Source organism: Balaenoptera physalus, assembly GCF_965194825.1.
Source record: "Balaenoptera physalus genome assembly, chromosome: 15".
In the NCBI taxonomy this organism is placed as follows: domain Eukaryota; kingdom Metazoa; phylum Chordata; class Mammalia; order Artiodactyla; family Balaenopteridae; genus Balaenoptera; species Balaenoptera physalus.
In genome coordinates this window covers 38,612,435-38,628,252 of record NC_138894.1, presented here as the reverse complement: position 1 = coordinate 38,628,252, position 15,818 = coordinate 38,612,435, and the positions used below count along the sequence as shown (strand labels likewise).

Below are 15,818 nucleotides of genomic sequence, written 5' to 3'. Positions count from 1 at the left end.
TGCTAAAGGAACTTCTCTAAGTGGGAAACACAAGAGAAGAAAAGGACCTACAAAAACAAACCCAAAACAATTAAGAAAATGGTCATAGGAACATACATATCGATAATTACCTTAAACGTGAATGGATTAAACGCCCTAACCAAAAGACATAGACTGGCTGAATGGATACAAAAACAAGACCCATATATATGCTGTCTACAAGAGACCCACTTTAGACCTAGGGACACATACAGACTGAAAGTTAGGGGGTGGAAAAAGATATTCCATGCAAATGGAAATCAAAAGAAAGCTGGAGTAGCTATACTCATATCAGATAAAATAGACTTTAAAATAAAGAATGTTACAAGAGACAAGGAAGGACACTACATAATGATCCAGGGATCAATCCAAGAAGAAGATATAACAATTATAAATATATATGCACCCAACATAGGAGCACCTCAATACATAAGGCAACTGCTAACAGCTATAAAAGAGGAAATCGACAGTAACACAATAATAGTGGGGGACTTTAACACTTCACTTACACCAATGGACAGATCATCCAAAATGAAAATAAATAAGGAAACAGAAGCTTTAAATGACACAATAGACCAGATAGATTTAATTGATATATATAGGACATTCCATCCAAAAACAGCAGATTACACGTTCTTCTCAAGTGCGCACGGAACATTCTCCAGGATAGATCACATCTTGGGTCACAAATCAAGCCTCAGTAAATTTAAGAAAATTGAAATCATACCAAGCATCTTTTCTGACCACAACGCTATGAGATTAGAAATGAATTACACGGAAAAAAACGTAAAAAAGACAAACACATGGAGGCTAAACAATACGTTACTAAATAACCAAGAGATCACTGAAGAAATCAAAGAGGAAATAAGAAAATACCTAGAGACAAATGACAATGAAAACACGACGACCCAAAACCTATGGGATGCAGCAAAAGCGGTTCTAAGAGGGAAGTTTATAGCTATACAAGCCTACCTAAAGAAACAAGAAAAATCTCAAGTAAACAATCTAACCTTACACCTAAAGAAACTAGAGAAAGAAGAACAAACAAAACCCAAAGTTAGCAGAAGGAAAGAAATCATAAAGATCAGAGCAGAAATAAATGAAATAGAAACAAAGAAAACATTAGCAAAGATCAATAAAACTAAAAGTTGGTTCTTTGAGAAGATAAACAAAATTGATAAACCATTAGCCAGACTCATCAAGAAAAAGAGGGAGAGGACTCAAATCAATAAAATCAGAAATGAAAAAGGAGAAGTTACAACAGACACTGCAGAAATACAAAACATCCTAAGAGACTACTATAAGCAACTTTATGCCAATAAAATGGACAACCTGGAAGAAATGGACAAATTCTTAGAAAGGTATAACCTTCCAAGACTGAATCAGGAAGAAACAGAAAATATGAACAGACCAATCACAAGTAATGAAATTGAAACTGTGATTAAAAATCTTCCAACAAACAAAAGTCCAGGACCAGATGGCTTCACAGGTGAATTCTATCAAACATTTAGAGAAGAGCTAACACCCATCCTTCTCAAACTCTTCCAAAAAATTGCAGAGGAAGGAACACTCCCAAACTCATTCTATGAGGCCACCATCACCCTGATACCAAAACCAGACAAAGACACTACAAAAAAAGAAAATTACAGACCAATATCACTGATGAATATAGATGCAAAAATCCTCAACAAAATAGTAGCAAACAGAATCCAACAACACATTAAAAGGATCATACACCACGATCAAGTGGGATTTATCCCAGGGATGCAAGGATTCTTCAATATACGCAAATCAATCAATGTGATACACCATATTAACAAATTGAAGAATAAAAACCATATGATCATCTCAATAGAAAAAAAAGAAATGCTGGATAAAATATAAGAAAAAGTCTTTAACTATATAGCTGAGCTTGTGAGAAAGAGAGAGGAATCTGCAGGTAACAGAAAGGAAGGAGGTGCTGAAATCTGAGGGAAAGGACTCCAGTGACTATTGCAAATGCCAGAGGTATTGGGGGAGGTGGGAGGAGTTACCATAAGTTAGGGACTTGGATTTTAAGGCCTGTGCATGTATAAACGACATGGTCCTGGACCTGCTCCAGTCAGGAAGTTGGAACAGAAATCTATGAGAAGCTGGAACTACCAAAGGGTGGCACCCTCAGTGAAAGGACAGTAGAAAAAAATCTGCTCACCAGCACATGGAAGTGACAAGAAAATACATATTTCTTTACCCATATGCTGGGTAACGAAAAATATTTTCACTGAAACATTGAAAACCCAGGCCTGCTTCTCACATTGGTTTTGGCTTTGGCTTAATACTGCCCTGGTAGTCCAGGAATCCCTAAATTAAGAAATGAACATAAAAATTGATCCTGGGCCACTGGAGAACCCTGAGGCACTTACAGGAGCAAATGTGAAACCATTCTGGAGGGATGCTTCTCCACCTAAGGGCACATGAGGTTCTCATGGAATAAAACCAATCCAGGCAAAAAAGAGTTTTTATAATAAAAGAGGATAAAACACACAAAGAAAAAATCAAACATGAGCTCAGTCAGGAGACACAAAACAAGAGGATTAGAGCCCTAAAATCCTGAAATATTAGACTGATAATCCAGAAGAGAATATAAAATGAGTATGCATAAAATAATTAAACATGAAAGAAGAGATCCAAACCCTAAGATTAAAAGAAAGACCTTATGAAGAAAACAACAGGTGAATATGGGAAACCACCAAAGAGAAATTTTAGGAATGGAAGACATAATCATTGAAATTTAAAATAAATAGTTAAACAGTGGATTAGACACAACTGAAGAGAAAGAACTAATTAGCTAGAAGCTAAATCTGAGGATATTATCCAGAAGGCAGCAAAAAAAAGGTAGAAAATATGAATGAGAAGTTGAGATATAGAGAAAAGGGACACACATAATAGAAGAGAGTGTGGAAGAGGCAAGATTTAAAATGATAATGGCTGAGAATTTTCAAGACTGATAAAAGATGTAACTCCTCAGATTCCAGAATCATAATGCATCTTGAAAAGTTTAAATAAACATTAATCCACACATAGCTACATTTAGTAACAGACATAAAGAAGGATTTAAAAACTCAAAGAGATGAAATATAGATTAACCACAAAGAAACAACAATTAGATAGAAGACTACTCACAACAATAATATTGTCCAGAAAACAATGGAATGATATCTTCAAAGTGGGAAAGGAAATATAAAAATTAATCTAGAATTCTGTACCCAGCTAAAGCATCCTTCAAGCATAAACATGAAATGAAGGTAGCTTCAGACCAAAAAAAAAAAGTCTGAGAAAATTTATACTAAAAGACCTTCCCTTAAAGAGCTACTAAAAGTTGTATTTTAGAAGAAGATAATTAAACTCAGAGAAAGAAATGGGATACAAGAAGCTGATAAAAGTAAAAGAGGATTAGGCAAAGCCTTTGTAGAAAGGCACTAGCACCAAAGGGGAAATGAAAGATTAACTGGACTAAATCAAAATTAAAAACATCTTTGAAAGACACTCCCTTTCTCCTCTCCACAGAGCACATTATTTCTTTGTTGTTGCATCAGTTCTCTATTGACACAATAAGGCTGATAACAAACCACCTGAAGACTTATTGTTCTCATTCATAAGTCTGTGGTAGCTGAGCCATTATCTGATCTTGACTGGGCTCACTCAAGCATCTACAATCAGCTGCTGATCTTAGCTGGGCTCTCACACGGTGAGGGTTGGCTAGCTATTGTCTGGACTAGGATGATCTCTCTTTTCTCCACATGTCTTTATATCTCTCCAGTGGACTAGCTGGGGCAAGTTCTCACACTGAGGCAGAGATGCAAAAGCGAGCAAGCTCAATGCACGAGAGAGGAAGCAGAAGCACACAGGTGCTTTTCAAACCCCTGCTTGTTGCTGTCTGTTAGCATTGCATTGGCCTAGGTAAGTTATATGGCCAAACCCGTAGTCAGAGGGGGAGGGGACTACAGAGTTACATGGCAAAGGGTATGGAGACAAGGAGTCCTTACTGGGGGCCATTAACAGAATACACAACTGTGTTTATTATTAGTTTAGGTTTATCTGTTTAATAAACTCCATATAGTTCATTTCATATTCAATTGTCATTCCCCTTCTCAAAGTAAAATTTCTATTGTTATTTGTTATTACAGACGTATAAGAGACAAATCAGAAGGGTAAGCTGGGGCGACGTGAGAGAGTGGCATGGACATATACACACTACCAAATGTAAAATAGATAGCTAGTGGGAAGCAGCCGCATAGCACAGGGAGATCAGCTCGGTGCTTTGTGACCACCTAGAGGGGTGGGATAGGGAGGGTGGGAGGGAGGGAAACGCAAGAGGGAAGAGATATGGGGATATATGTATATGTATAGCTGATTCACTTTGTTATATAGCAGAAACTAACACACCATTGTAAAGCAATTATACTCCAATAAAGATGTTAAAAAAAAAAAGAAATCAGAATAGACAAGCAAAATGAACATAAAGAAATATGTTAATGACCCCCACTTACAGAGACAATCACTCTTCTTTTTTTTTTTGAGACAATCACTCTTGATGGATCTTCTTCTCAATCTTTCTCTCTCTACCTCTCTGTATATATGTATATATGTATGTATAATTATATCTAGATTAGTTGTATAATTAATTTTAAAATTATATATAAAATTATGTATAATATAAAAATTAATTTAGAGCGGTTATTAGGTCTCAGTGAAAAGTCATGTTTCACAGAGTGATATGTAAAACTCACCTGCACATGGAAAATCATTGTCTTCAGGCACAGGCTTCTTATACTATATGTAACTTTTACCTTTTGAATGAGATGCTTCTGCTTCTGCTTCTGCAGCAGTTGTATCTCTGACATTCATGTGGTCACTGGTATTATTACATGCCCTGTGGGATGCTAAACGTTGACATTTTATGAAGTTATATAGTCATCATACAGTTTCTTGAGAAATTAAAGTATTGAATTTTTATTAAACACGCACTTTCTTTTTTTTCCTTTGTGCTCATTTTTGTCAAAGGTCTTACTGCACAATATAAAAGTGTTACCAAATAATAGCATAAATAAACAATTATATGTTATCACCATGCAATTAAGGACAAAACCACAGTGACAAGCGTGTCCAGTCTACTTTCAATGTACTCTATTGCAGCACTGTTCAGTCCCTATTTCCTACACATAATTCATATACGCTAACCTAGAATTTCCCAGGTTTCCCACTGACGGGTGGTTTAGCAGGGCTGGTACTGCTGTGTGGTATGCCAAATAGTCATCAGGGGCTGCCACATCTAACACTTCTCCCACCACCATCCAAGTTCACAAAGAGTTCGCTGTCCTTGCCTTATTTTATCAATAAGTACCCAGCATGTTGTTCTTGAAAGAGAATTCATAGCTACCTTGCCTCTAGAAAGGGTTGGAAAAAGAGATACAGAATATTGCTGGTTATATTTCAATTTTAACCATGAGTTACAGTGAGAATTCTGTTTGCTGCAGATGCATCACACACACTAGAGTTGGCAGAAGCTGAAGTACAAAGTGAAGGTTTACCAAACTCAGTCCAGCATATATATTTTTTTAAACCAAGATAAAGGTCCCCATTTATCATCACCAAGCAACACGTATATTTCTTTTTATTTATTTATGTATTTATTTATTTTTGGCTGCATTGGGTCTTCATTGCTGCGCATGGGCTCTCTCTAGTTGCGGCGAGCGGGGGCTACTCTTCGTTGTGGTGCACGGGTTTCTCATTGTGGTGGCTTCTCCTGTTGTGGAGCACGGGCTCTAGGCACTCGGGCTTCAGTAGTTGTGGCACACGGGCTCAGTAGTTGTGGTGCACGGGTTTAGTTGCACCGTGGCATGTGGGATCCTCCCGGACCAGGGATCGAACCCATGTCCCCTGCATTGGCAAGCGGATTCTTAACCACTGTGCCACCAGGGAAGTCCCCAGTCTAGCATATTGTAATACAATTATTAATAATAGTATGTGGTTTTAAAAAAATGACAAATCTGAGAAAAATGCCAAAATGGATGGCAGTTGGACCACAGTAAACCTGAAGTATTGTTGCCCTAATTATAAACCTGTAGTAATTAAGACGATGCATTGTGGGCACAGGGATAGACAAACAGACCATTGGCAGAATAGAGTGACCAGAATTGACCAACAAATAAATGGAAACCTGATACATGACAGACCTGTGAGGAAAGAGTAATTCATACTGGGAAATTTTGTTATCTATGTGGAAAAAAATAAAAGTACATTTATACCTTTTAAATAAAAGTACATTTACCTTACACCAATCATAAAAATTCAATTCAGAATTGACTTAAGTGTGAAGGGCCAGTGTTTAAAATATTTAGAAAAAAATGAGTAGGAGAGCTTTATGGCTTTGGGGTGGGAAGGATTCCTTAAATGAGACGCACAAAACAAAATTCTATTTAGGGAACAAAATTGATAACTTTTGTTCATAAATAGGCACCATAAAGGGAGTAAAAATACAAGCTACAAACTCAATTAAAATATCTACAACTCAATTAACAGAAATTTAGGATCCAGAATATGTAAAAAAACCTCCAATGAATCAACTAGAAAAAAAACAGCACAATAGAAAAATGCACAAAAAGACATGACAAGACATTTAACAGGACAAACAATATGAATTATCAATCAGTACACGAAAAGGTGATTGACCTCATTCATAATCAGGGACAAGCAACGTAAAACCATAGTAAGATATCTTTATCACAGCTATCAGATTGGCACAGAGTTAAAATGTCAGAAACTGTCAAGTGTTGATGAAGATGTGGAGCAGGTAGGACTCTCATTCACTGTTTTTGAGACTGTACATTGTACACGTTTGGAAAACAGTTTGATATTTTCTGTTAAAGATGCACAACAATTACCACTCAGTGATTCAATTCTTATGAGTATACATCCTAGAGAAACTTTTGCTCATGTGTACCAAAGACAAGTGGAAAATGATATTCAAGCATTGTTTTTAATAGCAAACAAAAGCATTGGGAAGCTTACAGACTGGAGATAAATTGTGGAATAGTCATAAACTGCAGTTACATGGATCAAGATGGTTGAATGTAAAACATATTGTACTACAGAGTGAAAAAAAAATGTCTCCAAGAAAAAATAACAGATTTAATTTCATTTATATAAATATACACATTTCAAAAATAGCAAAATCAAACAATATTTTTGTGGATATCTACACGTATAGAAATAGTATTAAAGCATGCCTGGGAATGATAACACCACTTTCAGAATAATAGTTACCCTTGAGGACAGAGGGAAGGAAATGGATTTGGGAAGAAATTCATGTTCCAACCATGCTATTACTTTATTTCTTTTTTAAAAATCTGAAACATTTATGGGAACATGGGATGAAGTTGGTGGTGGATATATGGTACTCAGTATATTTTCTTTTTCCTATACGATCAATTGGTATACATAACTCTTTTCAAAGACAAAAGAAAAATGCAAAGGAGAAAAGCACTGACATGCTGCGTCCCTCAGCAGGAGCTGACTAATGTATATTTCTCCCCTTTGCTCAGCTGGCCCCCAGGCCTAGCCGCAAACATGACCGTGGGCTAGGAGGCTTCCTCTGGGGTTGTACCTCCCTGCAGACTAAGGCACCCCCAGGAAAAGGAGGCTGGACTGAATCTGGCCCACCTTGATGTTCCTTGCTCTGTGTCATCCCTAAGGGTAGCCGGCAGGGCTTTGGGGCCAGAGGAGTCGACAGTGGGTCCCTTCACACACTTCCCCAGCTGGCTTTCTACCACGTTTCTCACACTATACCTGGCACAAAGAAGGTGTCCAAGATGTGTTTGTTGTATCGCCCCGAGCCATTGTTGGCACTTCAATGAGCTGCTGCTAGGACATGAAAACAGCTACGTGGTGAAATGGTGTTTGCCAGCATCTGTCATATTCCCTAGCTCGGCCAGCACTCTAGCTAACATTCTCTGGGAAGTCTGGCCCATTTGCAGGAAGCTGACAGCAGGTATTCAGAATTTTTAGGATTTGGGCTTAATTTCAGCTAAACAGGATAATACGGACTCTATGACAATGAGAAACAGACTCTGCTGTCTTTTCCTGCTTTCTCAACATTTCAAGTTCGTATACTATCCACCCATATACAACTTTCTTCTTTAGAAAGTCATCTGAGAAACTGGCAAAAGCACCATCTCAGAGCTTTCTATTTTTATCCCTATGTGTAATCAATGGGAACCAACTGTGATAGAAATGGAGGATTATGAATTGATAAGAGCAAACTATTGACATTTGCTTTTGTTCCTGGGCAAGCTAATGAAGGAAAATGTACCTAATATGTGGAAGTATAATGGACATTTTGTGGGTCAGCCTTTCTATAGGTGTACTCAATGATTTCTGTGTCTATTTTCAGAGAGGGAAAAAAAAATGCTTTCCACATTCAAATTGGTTGGACCTGGGAAAAGTTTTCATGGAAATGATTTTCTAGAAACGTTGAAATATAAGACAACATCAGCCCTTTCTCTTCTCATTTATTAATCTGTGAATTTAATATCTATTTTCTGCTCTCCTCTTATAATAAAAAACTAGGGGCTTCCCTGGTGACGCAGTGGTTAAGAATCTGCCTGCCAATGCAGGAGACACGGGGCGAGCCCTGGTCCGGGAAGATCCCACATGCCGCGGAGCAACTAAGCCCCTGTGCCACAACTACTGAAGCCCGCGCGCCTAGAGCCCGTGCTCCGCAACAACAGAAGCCACCGCAATGAAAAGCCCGCACATGGCAACAAAGAGTAACCCCCAATTGCTGCAACAAGAGAAAGCCGGCGCACAGCAAAGAAGATCCAATGCAGCCAAAAATAAATAAATAAATTAATTAATTAATTAATTAATTTAAAAAAAAAACTGTTCTCCAACTTGATAACACTATTGATAATTTTTTTAAAAATCACATTGCAAAAACTGCACCACTCTAAAAATAAGCCATTTTTATTTTCCCATGTTCTTACCTTCCAGTCTTATTCTATACAGAGATATTCTTTTTTACATGGTGGAATCACAGCATATAGATTTGTATTCAACTTCGTTTAGGGGTATGATGTGACTTCAAAATAAAATGGCACGTGAGTCTCATGACTTTATAATCATGCTGATAATACATTATCACATATACATTCACATATAGATAAAATTTTGTATGTTTTAAAGTATCTGTAAGCATTTTATGGTATGTAAATGTCACCTCCATGTAAAAAAAATTTGGATTTTTTTAAGTTGACTCTTTCAAACTAGCAGAGTTCTCAACCAAGATAGAGATGAGGTTTATTTAAGGCTTAAATCCGAACAAAGTTGAGTTACCTATAATAGTCAAATCACAAAGACAGAAAGTAGAATGGTGGTTACCAGGAGCTGGGAGTAAGGGGGATTGGGGAGTCATTGTTTAATGGGAATTTCAGTTGGGGAAGATGAAAAAGTTCCGGAGATGTATGGTGGTGATGGTTGTATAAAAATGTGAATGTACTTAATGCCACTGAACTTAAAAATCATTAAAATGGTAAACTTTATGTTATGTGTACTTTACCACAATAAAAAATGCTTTAAAAAACGAAACTGTTAATTACTAAGTAATAACATTTACTGCCTCAAATTTGTTTTGAAATGTGACAATATGTAAATAATAAATACATTAATGTTAAAATTCATTGGGTTTCAGAATTGTAGGTTCAGAAACAAATGAATAAAGGAATTTTGCCTCAAAAGGAAATTAAAATTAAAATTAACAGATGTGGTTTGTAGATTCATGGGAAATGAAGAAGACTTTGGAATTGTGGGAGACCCAGAATTGGTAACTAGTTACCTTGTTCAAAGTCCATCTTAGTCCATTTGGGCTACTATAACAAAATATCAGAGACTGGATGGCTTACAAACAACAGACATTTATTTCTCACAGTCCTGGAGGCTGGAAGTCAGAGATCAGGGTGCCAGGGTGGTCGCGTGAGGACCCTCTTCCTGGTCGCAGATCTCTTGTATCTTCAAATGGCAGGAGTGGGTAGGGAGCTCTGTGCAGTCTCTTTTATTCAACGTGTTGTTAAATATGTTGAGTTTTACTTTGTGATTCATTCTTGCTTTTTAAAACCCTTAATTGTATTAACGGCTCAGTAATAAATAAGATACATCTTAATGGTCTATAACACTCACTGTTCATTTACTATATTTCAAGCTTTTGCAGGAGGAATAACCAAACCAGATTCTTGTGCAAATATGTTACTTAACATAACTTTACATTCTTTACATAACTGTTCTTCTGAAGCTTAAAAAAGCTCTTTCTCAACAACCTATATTTTCATCCACATGGAATCGACTATATGGAACAAACAAAATAAAATGAAAAACTATGGAGTCCTCAAAAGTCACACCATATACCTATATTTGGTTACACATAAAGATGTTAGTGACATTATTGAGGAGGAAGGAAGAATACAACGCAGCAAATAAAAAACATGCCACTCCTGTAAAATTAAACGTACATATGCACAGAAAAATGTCTGGAGAGACTACCAAAATTCTGTCAATGTTTATTTCTGACTAATGAAACTTCAGCAGATTTTTATCTTCTTTGTGCTTTTCTGATTTGTTTCAATATTTTGCAATGAACACATATCATTTTTACTAAAACAACCGAGTTATTTTTAAAAGCATGAACAAAACTTTTCCACATACAGAGGAACAATAATATTTGTCTTTTTTTTTCTACTACTTAATTAAATGTTTACACACATGAATAACATTTCTTTAGCATTTGAGCAATTTCCAGTAAGGTATATACATTTCAACATATGGGTTAAATATACACACTTATCAATAAATATATTTTCCAGGAAACTTGGGACTTCTAAAACTGGATAAAAATTCCTAGTGAAAAGAACTCTTAGGTGAGCTAGTTTTCTAATCTGCAGACCTTCCCACTGCATAACTTTCTGAATGATGTCATACAAACCTCTTCCTGCATCTGGGACTGTTTCCAGTGGCTACATGTGGGAGCTTCCCGTTTTTGTTCTAAGTGAGTGATGTTTACTGGAAATGGAGGTCCACTAACAAGATCTCAGTTCAGATAGCTTTGTGGGGACAGGAAAGAATGATTGTGAGATGGATTTGGCCAAAAACTTTTACTTTCTCCCTTGTCATTATCTTGTTTTGATAGGTTGACTTAGTTTTGTTTTGAAATTACCTCTTGTGAAAAACCTCAGAGGAATGATGTGGGCTATTTTCCTCCTCCTCTTCCTCCTTTCCCTACCAAGACTCCCAACTCAAACCTTTCTTCCCTGTCCCCCCATACATACCCGCATACTCACATCAACTACAGAGAGTGAGTGGAGACAGCCAAGAGCCCGTAGACAGGATAGCTGGGCATTTTACTGCTCTCTGCTCTTAGATCTGGAAGGGACTTACAACAATATTTAGATGTGAACAAAAAAAGCAAAAGGATTTTTCGAGATTGCACAACTGATTAATAGCAGAACAAAATGGAAAACCTAGGTTTCATATCTCTTAGTTCAGGGCCTCCAAGTTAAAACCCATAAACATTGTTAACATTTTTTGGAACTGTGTATAAGGGCAACTTACAGACTTCCAGGTAAAAAATGCTGCATAACAAGAGTTGGTTATATTAAGAGGTTTTTTTGTATAAAAGATCAGCTAAGTAAAATTAAAGAAAAAAACTCCCAAATATACTGAGTTCTTCCGTATTTGCAGTTCTCCTTGATTGTAATTTTGTAATTATCAGAACTATCTACAGTGTTTTATTAAAACACTTCAAGGTGAAAAATTCTCAAGACCAAATTAATTGAAAATTTTAAAATTAATATATACCATGCTCTACGGTAGGGAGCGTGTTGCAAATTCGAACAAGGATGTGATGTCACAACTTCGGAAAGGTCAGGAATCTCATCATATATCTATCCTACCATCAAATTGTCATTCTTTGTGCTGGAATATTCGTGGACACAGTCATAAGTATCAGAAAAGCTAAAGCTCCCAATACACTCAAGTTACTCTAAAACTACAAGGTTCTGTTATTGCTGTCATTTTAGTAAAGTTTGACGACTAACATCAAGTAAAGGATAGGATCTTCAGCTTGGGACCACTGCCAGTGGGCGATACGAAGAAAATAGAGCTTTTCCATTTTCTTTTGTTTCTGACTTTCATGGCAGAGACATTTCTTCTCCACATGGAAGGAGTAAGATGAAGAGGAATAGAGAAAAGTATGAACCTTAGTAAGGGAAGATGGAAGCCCAAGATGGAGTGATAGAACGTGAAAAAGCCCAGAGCTGCTCCAGGTGAGTTCAAATCCCCAGCTTTGAGAAATAACATCTTAGGGCCCCGAGAAAAACTTAGTATGGGATCACCAATTGTCAGTGATTTGGGGGACATCACTGAGAGTAGGAGAGATATCAGAAGACTGGAGACAGTGGGATATCCTAATTTTCAGAAAGAGAGAGAAGGCAGAACCAGAAAATTGGTAGAACATTGTCTGTAACTGCAATCTCAGGCAAAACTCCAGAATGTGTTACTAGACGAACAGTTTCAGATTCTAGGTGAAGTAATGGTTGACTCAGAATGAGCTCACTGAGAATCAGCCAAGGCTGATTATCTCCTTCCCTCTTTGACAAGGTTACCTGCCCAGCAGCTCTGGGAAAGCCCTTATAGAGAGAGTATTTCATCATTGGTTGGACATTTAATGAGGTTTTTCATGATTTTCTTTTGGACCAGATGGGGAAATAACGAACTAGACTCTGGCATTCTTGATGAATTAGTAGCCAGCTGATTATATGCACAAGGTGCTGACTAACAAGTTGATATCAAACTGTAAGAAAGTACAATATATAATGATGAGTCCAAGGGCTGTGTCCCCCTTCCCCTCGTGAATGCTTTCAGAATAAATATACAGAAGGTGTGCTCATTAAATTTATTGGTAACCTGAAGTTGGAGGTATAATGAATACTTGGATGACAAAATCAGAATTAGTGAGTTGAATCTAAAAGGAAGCAATTTGAAAATTATTAATATGAGGTCTGACGAACTAATTTGTATCAGTAAGAATGGGTTATACTTGCTTTAGCAGAAGCTAAGAGCCTTAGCCTAATTTGAGTCAGTGGTTGCCAAAAAAAAACCTAAGACTTCAGGCTGTGTCTAGGGGTGTGGTGGTAAAATGTTTAACAACTAGCTCTCTGCAGGAAGAAAACACCTTGATTCATGGCACCTGCCAATTTCTGTAGTGTAAATACTCCCACCATGGCCAGTTTCAAGTTACCAACATGATGTCACTGAACCCAGTTTGGAAGAGATATGCAGTAGCATACCAATACATTACAGTATTTCCACTACACAAATGCAGTCAAAGTAAAGAACCTCAAGGGAAGAGATAATAGTAATATGTAGTAAACTAATAAGGAAGTGATACATTTTAAGTATTTTTTACCTTTTAATATAACACGTAATTGTAAGTTTATGTAATTTAAACTTTAATCATGACTGCCTTTAACAATTGGCCTACAGAATTCTTGAAAATTTAACACCCAGCTCTTAGAAATTTGTGCATCCAGGCTCCAGCCCGGGGTAACAACAACAACAAAAGATGTGGTAACTGGAACAAGGGAGGCGATAGCCCTGTTGTTCTCTGTAATTGTCAGGCTACACCCAGATCACTTCATTCCAGAGCACATGACTTACAAGTCAAACTGTTCTGAGATCAGAGCAGAGCAGCCAGGATGGCAGAAAACCAAAGTATTGGGCCTGTGGGGACAGAATTAGGGCTGAAGCTCAAAAGACCTGCACGTGCAGTTAGGGCGAGAGGGACAGGTGAATGCTGGTTTTCAAATATTTGAGGGACTATTGTGTGAGGAAGGGCTAGGCCTATAATCTATGGGTGGCAGAAAGATACAGGGAGAATGATTTCTGCCAGGATGAGGAAGAACTTTCAAAGCTGTCACAAGTGGAACAGGATGAAGGTCCTGCAGAATATGGGCAACAACATTTACGAACAATGTAGAGGTGGTTCAAGCCACAGAGGAGGGAATAGGATCTCCTTCAAGTCTATGAGTTCCTGAATTTTGATGCACTGCTCTTTCTAGGTACATGCCAGGAGGCATCCCCTACTCCTGGCTTTGTTTGGTTCTTATTAATTAGAAGCGTAGTACAGTGCATGTGAAAAAACTTTTTTTTATTAGGGAAAATTTTCAAAATTAAAAAGTAGAAAGAATAATACAATGAATACATCATCAAGTTTCTATAATTATCAATTTGTATCTAATCTTGTATCATCTATACCCCTACCCTAGATCATTGTGAAACAAATTCATGACTTCATATCACTGCATCTATAAAGACTTCCGCATGTATCTCTAAAATACAAGTATTCTTTGAAAATATACCCACAATACTTTCATCACACTTAAGAAATTAATATTGATTCCCTAATATCATCTAATATCCAGTCAATGTTTAAACTTTCCCATCTGTCTCATACATTTTTTAATTTGAATTTGCTCAAATCAGGATCAATCTAAGGTCCACCCATTGCAATTGGTTGATGTGTTTCTTAAGTTTCTTTTAATCTATAGGTTTACCTTTTCATTGTTTTTTCTCCCTGGCAATTTATTTGCTGAAGGTGCTGAGTCATCTGTCTTGTAGAATTTCTCAGACTGGATTTTTCCGACTATATTATTAGGATGTTTTTAACATGTTCCTCTGTCCCCTATATTTCCTGTGATCAGATCTATGTTTGATTTTGGGGGGCAGAATACTTCATGGGAGGTATTGTATATTTCTCATTAGGAAGCAAAGAATGTCTGGCTCTCTTTCTGCTGTGTCAGCAGCCACTGATAAGTGTCTAGGTCCGTTAATTAATTAGAAGTTGCAAATGGTGATATACTATCATTCTTTCCTCATTTATTAGCTGGAGTACTTCTCTAAAGAAGTACCTCTCATCAATTATTTGTACCCTGAAGTACAGATTATACAGGAAATGTAAGGTAAATGCCTGACTATTCACGAATTTTCAAAATAATGAATTGGTTCCCTAGCATCTGCCAAAGCTGGCCAGTGAGTGTTTCATTTTGTTTTGTTTTAAGTATCATTATGAACTCATGGTTTTTTATGTATTTCAATCTATTGCCATTATTATTATTATTAATATTCATTTGTGCCATATTTGGCCAGTGGGAGTTTATTCAGGTTGGCTTCTGAGTCTTTTAAACATGATCCTAGTAATTTTCTTGATTTCTAGTATAACAGGATTCATTATATACCGGTCTCAGCTCATGAATTTTTGGCCTCAGATCTGGAATCATCCGGTCTCAGCTCATGAATTTTTGGCCTCAGATCTGGAATCAGCCATTACTCCAGTGGCCCTGATTCCTTTTAATGGGCAATGAGATTTAGAGACAATACTCTGGGCTCTAGGGTTGTCAGGCTACAGGGTTGATCATGGTTTCTGGGCCATTTCAGTAGAAAGTTAGGAAATACTCTTCTTCTTTAAGAGAAGATCTGTCATGAGTTTATATGACATTTTCAAACAAGACGGAGTCTTAACCACTAGACCACCGGGGAAGTCCCAGGATGTTTCCTAACTTCACCAATGTTACGTTTGTATTTTCTCTCTCTCTTTTCAAAAATCCCAATCCTCAAAGACATCAACACAATTATTTATTTGTTTTATTTTACAATAAACGTGCAGCTGTCTTAGAAAAACTGTTCTAACACTTCCACCCATAATATGATTACTGAAA

General features: G+C 37.0%; 1 long non-coding RNA gene across 3 annotated transcripts in view; it reads left to right on the top strand.

Moving 5' to 3' along the window:
• The window catches only part of LOC309643394, a 51,447-nt gene that overhangs the window by 24,984 nt on the left and 10,645 nt on the right, over positions 1–15,818 (top strand). For all 3 annotated transcript variants that reach the window (XR_014253705.1, XR_014253706.1, XR_014253707.1), the window contains exon 3: positions 8,626–12,368. This is a non-coding gene — a long non-coding RNA (uncharacterized lncRNA). The remainder of the gene's footprint in view (positions 1–8,625; positions 12,369–15,818) is intronic.